Source organism: Coturnix japonica, chromosome Z, assembly GCF_054131305.1.
Source record: "Coturnix japonica strain WE chromosome Z, WE-NBRP24, whole genome shotgun sequence".
Taxonomy (NCBI): Eukaryota; Metazoa; Chordata; class Aves; order Galliformes; family Phasianidae; genus Coturnix; species Coturnix japonica.
In genome coordinates, this window is record NC_140702.1 from 60,911,907 (window position 1) to 60,921,995 (window position 10,089).

Below are 10,089 nucleotides of genomic sequence, written 5' to 3' on the forward strand. Positions count from 1 at the left end.
AGCAAAATTTAACAGGATATTGGTAAGAGGGTTCAACCTCTACCACCATACCACCACCATCTGCCTCTGACACTGTGGGCCAACATAATAAATCCAAGGCTGTTGTGCTAAGTTGTTAATGCTGTTCACAAGTTAGTATAATATCCATATTTGCTAGCAATTACATGACTTAAGTGATTTGGTATTGTAAATTTTGTAATTGGATTCCTTTAAATACAACTTCTTTTAAATGGGAGTTTCTATGTTCTGGATTTTCCTTCATGTTGCTGTTTTCTCTGCTGTGCAAAAAAAAAAAGTCAAATTTTAAAAAATAAGCCCTAAATTTTGATTGAAGACACTGGATGATACTGCAAAACTGTGCTTTCACACTGTTTATTTGCTTTTTTTCCAGTCCACTGTAGTCCAGGGGAGATACTGATGTTTCCCAAGTCATGAAAAAATCAGTAAAGCATTGGATGGCTTTGCCTGATAAGCCGGTTCTTCAGGGTTAAATTTTTACTAAGAACACAAGATATTATGAAGTTCTAGTAGACATTTCTTTGTGACCTAGTAGGTCTTTTTATCAGTGGGTGTGAAATGACCATTTCAGGTTAACAGACCTGGAAACAGTGCTTAACCATTAGGTTAACTTCATGAAGATATTAACATAGCCAAATGGAGGGATGTAAATACATTTATTTATTTCTTCTTTCATAAAGGACTAAGCTTGATGTAGAGACATTGGGTACAGCGTCTGTGTTAGGCCTGACTGTACTGAATGTCTCAGGTAGGACACTGAGGCTTGAACAAGTTGAGAGTGGCCTGCTGTGGGCTAGCAAAGAAAATATTACTTGCTACCTGCTGTCTTCAGTTCCTAGCACTGCAGGATATTGAGTAGGTTGTGAGAGCTAACTGCTGTTGGTCACTCTACATTCTGTTGTGTTATGTATTTTTACTGTTTCCTTTCAATTTTTTATGTCTGGTTTTGACAGCTTACTTCTTTGTGGACTCTCAGCTCAACGTTCATTTTGTTTGGTTCAATTTTTTCCACATTTAAAAACTAATTTTGGTCGCTTGGGTATATGTAACGATGGTATTTTATGGAAAAACATTCTCTTGTGCCCTCAGTGATAAAAAGAGTGTGCTGATGTGTCTATAGCTGATGCGTGCTGATGCTGTGTTTTGGATTTAGGCTGAGAACAGTGTTGATAACAGACCGATGTTTCAGTTATTGCAGAGCAGGGCTGTGCAGAGCCAAGGACATTTCAGCTTCTGTTACCATCCTGCCAGTGGGGGGGTGGGGGGGTGGGGTGGGGGTGGGAAACGCAAGGAGCTGGGAGAGCTGGGAGAGCTGACCTAACTGGCCAAAGGGATGCTTGGTACCAGCTGCCATCGGGTGAAACTATAAAACCAATAGGTCAGGAGGAGATCTGCAGCGTTGGGCCTGTTTGGACATCATCTATCTGTTGGTGAGCAATTGTATAGCACATCACTTGCTTTGTACTTTAATTTTTTTTCTCTCTTTTTTCCTTGCAAGTTCTTGTACTTCCACCTTCTTCTGTTCTCTCCTCTATTCCACTGTGGAGGTAAGGAGTGAACAGCTGTTTGTTGCAGTTGCATGCCAGGTTAAACCACTAAATACTACTGTTCTGGTTATTATAGGCCTCTGTACACAAAAGCTGTTGCAAAGTTTGCCAGATTTTAAATACACTTGGCAGAAAAAAGTACATTTTTATGTACTGTAAAAACTTTGAGATAAAATGTTCTATTGCTTCAGATTTTTTTACTCAAGAATATCCTTGTAAAGTATAAAAAGTATCATAAACTTTATAGTGTGTGTATGTGTTTTCTTCAGGGCTTTCCTCTGCAGCCTTAACACAGAAGCAACTGAAAATGTGTTTTTTACTTAGCATTTAAGTAGAGCAGCCTCTAAAGAGCTGGATCTCTGACTTTGCAAACCCAAGCCAATCTTTCAAATTACTAACAAATAACTAGTAAGCTATAGAAGCGTAAGCAGTAAAGAAACGGGCAGATATCTGTGTGAATGGAGTGTCCATGCACACCCTCGCCAGAATTGATTAACAAAAGACCAATTGAAAGTCAGAGGTTCAAAACAAGCCATTCTGTGTACTGCAACAGGAATCTGAAGTGTTTCTTTACTCAAAACCATCATGGTTTAATTTATTTAATGAGCCATAATTCAAATAATCAAATGTTTCCCATTTTACATTTGCAGATATATTCCTTCCTGCCTTCAGTTTTAATCTGCTTTATTTTGGGGACAATTAGTTTTTCAGGGTTGAGGAGGAAATGAAGTGGGGCTCCAAAGAGAAGTTGCTAGCACTTTGCCTGTAGAGAGGCTACCACATACTCATTACACCAGCCTGAAGCAAAGTTCAGTCACTGTTGTGAGTTATGTATTAGTACAGTTTCTTCTGAATAATTTATAATGTTGCTGTGCAAACTGGGTTAGTATTAGGAGTCCTAGAAATGTCAGGTTTCAAAATAATCCTTCCATTGGTTAAAATGTTCAGTGCAAAATGCTATATTAAAGCAACACCAAAGCTGAGCTTTTAAAATACAAAAGGCAGGAAGTGCAGAGTTAAGGTTGCTATGGAAACCTTAACTGTACACCTTTAGGTAGGTAGTATGCTATTGGTTTTAATAACTTTCTCTTTGTACAACTCTATTATATGTGCCCTTTATTATTATATGAATTCTAATGATAATGAATGCTATTTATAATACATATTAATTGCACTGGCTACTCAGCAGACATGAGAAATAAGGTGTGACCTGTGCTGTCTCTGTGAAAATAACTTGCACATTGATATTAAGGTGACTGTATGATGTGTATCCAGAAAACATTACTATGACTATCTTACCAGCCAAAGAACTGAGTGCTTTTTTCTGAGAATGCTGCAATATGGCTATCACCTTATGGAGCACCATCAAAAGAGCAAAACTGTAGAAAACACTGACAAGAGGTAAAATGTAAGTGGTACCTGGTGGAAAGTTTAACTATGGCTATGGTATGCTTCTTCAACAAAGCATAAAAGTACAGCACTCACTCTTTACAAATTTGCATTATTTCCTCCAGAGCTCCATCTTGTACCTCACAAGAACATAACTCTAGCTCTTTTTTGCTTGATATTTTCTTTCCTGACTGATCATTGAACTGTATAAAATCTCTACAGAGTTTTGGTTGGGCTTTAAAACTGACGATTCCCCTGCCCAGTTCCAAATTCCATAATCTGCCTGACAAAGGGGCAATTTTTTATGAAGTTTTGTCAGCTTTTAATTAGCCACTGCCTCAGTTAATATGCAAGAAATGCACAGATGTTGAACATTAGGAACCTCAAGTCAAGAGACCTGGCAGCAAGTAGTTCAAATTCTTTAGTATGGTGTCTAGAAAAGTGTGCATTACTCAGATGAAGTCCTCTGTTCTTGATCACAATTCATATGGTGTCTAAAACAGTCTGTTTCAGGAGGGGGCACTTCTGTAACTAAAATTTCCAGTACATTTATAAAAGCTTGGAAGATTGTCATCAAAGTAGTATCAAAATATATAAGTATATATATAAAATGCAGCTCACTGATTTTTATTTCTTAACCTACTGGTAGCACTTTTGGCAGCACTATTTGGTTAACAGTAAATGTATTTTTAGGATGTATATGTACTGCAATAGGTGGCCATGATGACCAGCTGAAGTAAAATCTTTGTACCTACAATTGCCATTGAGAACTGCCCCCCAGAAAGTCACAAATCATGCTTTAACTATATTGATAAACCAATATAATTTTGGGGAGAGAAATATTAGATGTTATTTAACATTTAAAGAACAATCTGTTGTAAAGAAAAAAGAATTCAAAATTAGATCTTATTAAGGCAGAGGAGAACTTCAAATGAAAACTCTGAGATCTTAAAACTCATAGGCATTGATCCTAATACAGGACTCCATTAAATACCACTGCTGTATGTCAGTACAAACTTCCTGCAAAATCATAGCCTACAAAAAATCACTAATATGTTAGTCATTGATTTTATGAAATATTAGAATATGGCTACTGGAAATTAAAAGGAAAATTAAAAATATTTTATTTGTTTCAGCTTCTCTATCCTACAGGAATATACAGTACTCCCTTAACAAAAATACTGCAGGTGATATGGAACTGCAGGGTGAAAGGATCACTGTTGTGGATGTCAGGCTTCCTTTATAGCTTCTCCTTAATGCCATTTTGGAGACTGAAGTAGGGGTAGACAGGCTACTAATTGGTCTACAGTAGTATTTTTTTCTTCTATTAATCTAAACTAGCTAGTGGCTCTTTCAACAGAGATTGAAACAGGATGTCTGCTGGTACAATCTGATGATTTCATTCATTTCAGTTTCACTGATTCAGTTTATTTTTCAGTCATCTGTGTCCTTGCAAGCTTGACTTTGTGTCTACAGCCCAGATAAGCTGGATGGCTCACAGGGATACAATGGCAAGGACACCCTCTGTGGTGTCTATCCCTCCTGTCTTCCACTGCTTTATAAGCTTTCCTTTGCTTTTCTCTTCCCAATGCAAGAAAAGTCACTTAGAATGTATCTCTTGGCAGGGCATGGCATCGAACACCCGGGAGGATCTGCAGCAGGATGACTCTGTGGAAACGGGCAATGCAGGCCAGCTACAGCAGGAAGAGCTAAGTCAGGCAACAGACAAGAGTTGTCCCATCTGCCTGGACGCCATCTGCTATGCTGCCCGCATGCCAGCCTGCTTCCACTTCTTCTGCTTTAGCTGTATCTGGCAGTGGGCTGCCATCAATGCTGTGTGCCCAATCTGCAGGCAGCCTTTCGAATACATCTTGTGTGCGATGCAAGGAGACTGTGACTACCAGCAGTACAGGCCAGAGGCAATCAGAGAGGGAGAGGGGGCAGACCAGAACCCTGCAGAAGTGCTACAACATGCGCCTGCATCACGTCCATGATTGGTCCATGGCAGGGAGAACAGCTTGTACTACTGGTCTTCAGGGCTGCGCGGCCCTTCAGCAACTTTGGACCCAGCACCTTCAGCACCTTTGCACCCAACCTTCAGAGCAGCACCTTCAGAGCTGCCGAATGCAATGCAGCTCCCAGCAATCCCCGTGGACAAGCATCCCAGAAGCTATAGCATGCAGCTCCTGCATTTCCTTGACTTAGCACAGGCAGCCACCAGATCTGAAACCTTCGGATAAGAAACTGGATGAATCACCACAAAGGAAAAACACACTCAAAACAGATGGGACTATACACTGAGCATGTCCAAGAAGAAGTGAAAAACAAGAAAATATTTAAGGAATTAGTTAATGTAGAACAACCCATTGTCTGGAGCGAGTTAGCATTACTTACTTTGTGGAATTATGAGTGTGTGTATTGGGTTGTATAAATATAATTACTTCAGAGCTACTAGTTGTGCAGTTGGGGAGGTGCAAGCTGCCATTCACCTATGTATACACTTTAAATAAACTACTTTGCATCCTGACTCTCATGAGTCTGAGTGTTGTTCTGCAGGTTAATCATTCACACTACCCAGGCAGGATGGCAGGATGGCGGACAGAAGAGAAAAAGTGCAAGAAATCATGTTTTGAGAAAAAGCAGGTTACCAGGTAAAGCAAAAGCTGCGCATGAAAGCAAAACAAAACAAGGCATTTATTTGCTACTTCCTATCACGCAGGCAGATGTTCAGGTACTTCCAGGAAAGCAGGACTCAATATGGGTAAAAATTTCTTAGGAAGATGCCATCACTCAAAATGTTCCCCTTTCTCTTTTTCTCCAGCTCTTACTACTATGAGAAAAAAAATACAGTGTGCTATATGGCACAGAATATCCCTTTGGCTAGTTCAGGTTAGCTCTCCTGGCTGCATCCTCTCCCAGCAATTGGCGTACATGCAGTTTTTTGCTGATAGGATAGCGGGAGAAACTGAACAGTCCTTGACTCAATGTAAGCACTGCTCTGCAACAACTGAAAACACTGGTGTGTTATCAGCAGTTTTCTTCAAAAAAATAAAATAAAGCACAGCAACGTATCAGCCACTGTGAAGAAAATTAACTTTATCCCGGCCAAAACCATGACAGTGCTTCAATATTAGAAGGAAATAAAATATTAGAGAGCCTCCAAAAGAGATCTATGAAGATAGTTAAAGGTCTGGAGGGCAAGGTGTGTGAGGAGCAACTGAGGCCCCTGTGTGTGCTCAGCGCAGAGCAGAGGAGCTGAGGGGAGGCCTGATGGCGGCTGCAGCTCCTCACAGGGGAGAAGGGCAGCGCCGAGCTCTGCTCTGTGTGACAGCGACAGGGCCTGAGGGAACGGCATGGAGCTGTGACAGGGGAGGGGCAGATGGGGGCTGGGGACAGGGTCTGCACCAGAGAGAGTTGTCAGGCACTAAAACAGGCTTACCCAGTGCTTGCCATGACCTCCAGCTGCTGGAGTTCAAGAAACGTTTGGACACTGGTGTCAGACATAAGGCTTGAATGCTGGGTGGTCCTGTGTGGAGTCTGAAGCTGAGCTCAATGATGCTTGTAGGAGTTTCCTAGGATTGCCAGTGTTCTTGCCCACACTGCTTCCTCCCTTATGCAGCTGGGACTCGTCCATTCTCTCATCTTTGGATCTTCACCAAGACATCCCAGAGTGAGTATCTGAACAACATCCCCATATAATATTTATAGACCCCAAAATGCTTTTGCCCTGTATCTCACAAGGACTACTGCAGTCCTTCTGGCAGCTCCCTCTGACTGAGGACTGACAGAGATTGTTCTGAGGTGTTGGACTCTCCATAGTCATCTCCAGCTGCCTGGATATGGATCTGGACAACCTGCTCTAGGTGGTCCTGCTTGAGCAGGATAGGACTGAATCACATCCGGGGGTCTGTACCAGCCCCAACCACTCGCTGATTCTGTGAAACTGTTGACAAGGTTCAAGAGTATACTGCACTCATTTCTCTATAGTGACACTGTCCTCTGTACTAAAACTGTTTACTTATGCCAGAAAAAAGAACGCTAAAGGGTGAATCTTGTTATTGTACATTAATAGCTTATGGGAGGGAGTAAAGAAGACAGACTCTTCTCAGTGGTAAGCAGTGGACAGAGAAGAAGCAATGAACAGACACTGAAATATCAGAAATTTGATAAACCACTGCTTCCTATGGCATAAACTGCTGTCTGTTATTGAGAGGGAAAACCTGTCCATTCTGTGTATTTGCTTTAACAACTGAGGCAGTAAAATATTGATTGCTTACCCTCAAAAATAACAAAAAGCTCAATGCAGTACACAGGTAAACACATAGCTTGTTATCATATATACTGGAAAGTCCATGCATCTAACTATTTGCAGTCTGAGGGCATTATATGTCCAATAGCCTAAGTAAACGTGTTGCATTATGTAATTTTCATCACTTGATTTTTTTTTTCTTTTTATAAGGTCCACAGTAATAAAAAAAGTATCACACCAGTTCCTCTTGAAAAGACATGAAGATTGTTTTATACTCATAAATAATTTCATACGCCTCAAAATCTAGCTAGAGTGTAACTACTGAAGCTGGTAAAAGACAACCTTCAGAACATGCTTTATTTTCCCTATTATATAGAAGTAAATACTTCAAGATTTTGACTGCTTCCAAGACACCATTCTTGTACAGAGGGCAAGCAAATAAATAAAGGTGTCATGATTTTATGATTTTTGTTATTGATATTCCCTATCAATCATAACATCATGTAGTGCACTGGGAGTTGAAGAGTTAATGCTCCAGTTCTGTGGGTTGTTGATAGTTCCAGGTATACGTGCCTCAGGAGAGAAGAACTACATATCCCAGAGGACTTTTCATTTCCATTTTCCACTCAGAGGGAAGATAAAACTGCTCACAGGTCACCAGATGCCCCATTTCCTTTTCTGCTCACTTCTGCAGTTTGTGAGCTCCCTAGCCATCTCACCTTGAGCATTAGAGTAAGGCCTTTAGTTACTGGACACTCACTCTCCCATTGTATTTGATTTATTAGCTTCAATTCCAGTTGTGTTATATTGTATTCTATTATCTTGCATTCCAATATCATATTTAGTAAATTAGCTGTCCTCCTCAGATTGTTGCCGCTGTTTTGTTTTTAGGCCCATCTCCCTACCCTGTCCCCTTTTCCCCCTTTCCTGGGGTCCATGTGTCTCCCTGCCCCATTAGCCACAGAACTGGGCCAAATCAGGATGTAAACCTGGCTTAGCCTTATGCCCACTTATCTTCCAGAACACTAAATTTTCAGGCCATCATGATCACTTCTAGTGTAGTCAGTGAGAGGGTTGTTGGGGCAGCCTCTGTGAGGAGAGGCTATAGCTGCCTCAAGCTGGGCCCACATTCAAAAGGTTTACCCAGCCTGCAAGTATATGCACAAAACCATTCCAGGAGTGGAGCCAATTTATGGTGAACAAAGTTAAAAATGATTTATCTTGCAGAGTTTAAAGTCAGCCAGCAACGGCAGTGAAGGTTCAGTCTGTGAAGAGGTCTGACAGAAAAAGTTCATGTGATGAGAGGTCTGTGAGTGAGGCTCAATCCTGAGTAGAAAGCAAGTAATTTTTGTATCACAGAGGCATTAGAGGTCACCTGACACTACTACCTTGAACAGCCAGTAGCTGTTGCCAACTTCTATTTTTCACATAGGACAGCTAACAGATGATGTTTTCTATTCTCTCAGACCAATTTTCTCTTTCCCCAGACAGTTTTTCTGTTCTTCTAGCTGAAAGAGTCAATAGCTCTTGCTATTTCCTCCTTTCCCAGTCTGCTCCACCTTTTGACTGTGTTTTACATCTCTAGAAAACAAGTAGCTTCTTGGTTTAGTGCTTACTGAGGGCATCTCAGGATGTCTGAAGTTCCCAGGTGCCCAGCTGCACTTCAGAGATGCTAGCTGTGCCTTCCAAGGATGTTTCAGGTTCACAAGGCTGGTTCTCAGGGCAGGTTCCCAGGCTAGCAGTTCCTGAGCTGGCAGGCGTATTCTGTCAGTGTCTCAGCAGACATTTTCTGTCAGTATTTTTCCTGTTACCAGTAGATCATTCTTACAGCTGCTCCCATCAGACAGGGGGGAAGTCTGAGGAAGAACAAGCAACAGAGATGGACTGTTAGGAGCTGACCATGGCCCCTCATTTCCTATCTGCTTGTGCTCCTCTGGGTAAGAACTGGGAATGAAGCTGATCTTGAGAAAAAGGAGGGGAAGGATATGTTTTAGGGTTTTTTTTTTTGTTCTTTGTTTCTCTAGTCTATTTTTAATTGGCAGTAAACTAAATTAATTTACTCCAAGTCAAGTCACTTTTGGCCATGGTGGTAAATGATTCCTCTGTCTATTTTGATGCATGAGCTCTTTAATCTTAATTTCTTCACTGGTTGAGTGTGTATCTGCTAGAGAAGGTCAGTTCACAACATATATCTACAGGGACCAATTTTTAAAAAAGCTCATATATCCCTTTTCAACTGAAAAAAGAAAAACAAACTTCTTTTTTTTTTAATCAATCACAGAAGTTATTGTAGATTCATAACTACCATAAAGCATGTTTAATCTTGAGAAATTCAAGGTGATGGTGAAAAATCAACCATGCTACTGTATGGAAAGTCAAGAATAAAAAAACCAACCAACCAACCAAACAAACAACAAACAACTCTTTCACCTGTTATCTTAGAACTCTCTCAGACAGTTCAGAAGATCAGAATCATGAGTGTAAACTGACAAGGCACAGAAAATAAATGAAACATGGAAGAAAATGGGAGCAGAGATACAGGAGAGCAGTAACATCCCCCAATCTGAATTCTGTATTTCACAGATTTGTTGAAAGGAAAACCTCAGCACCTTCACATAAATCATAAACATAGAAAGAACTATGCCAAACGATGCCAACAGAGCTTAAATGTAAAGGCAATTATTTGTGGAAATGGCAAAAATGAGGTTACTTTTGTAATTTTAATTCACATTAGGTGTATACGGTGAAGCAACACATACTGTTCAAACAGAAATACTCTAACAATCCCAATTGTTAGTATTCCCAGAATCTTAAGTTTCCCAGGATGTGGATAGCAGTCATAGCAACTTTTAAAAAGCCCTTCAACTAGAATTACAAATGTAGCAC

General features: G+C 40.6%; 1 pseudogene across 1 annotated transcript; it reads left to right on the plus strand.

Annotated features, from left to right (window-relative positions):
- Nucleotides 1–1,314: 1,314 nt before the first annotated feature.
- LOC107305881 (uncharacterized) lies at nucleotides 1,315–5,481 on the plus strand (annotated as a pseudogene). The gene is made up of 2 exons (XR_001551912.2): nucleotides 1,315–1,448; nucleotides 4,580–5,481. The product of XR_001551912.2 is annotated as an uncharacterized LOC107305881 (transcript).
- The last annotated feature ends 4,608 nt before the right edge of the window (nucleotides 5,482–10,089 follow it).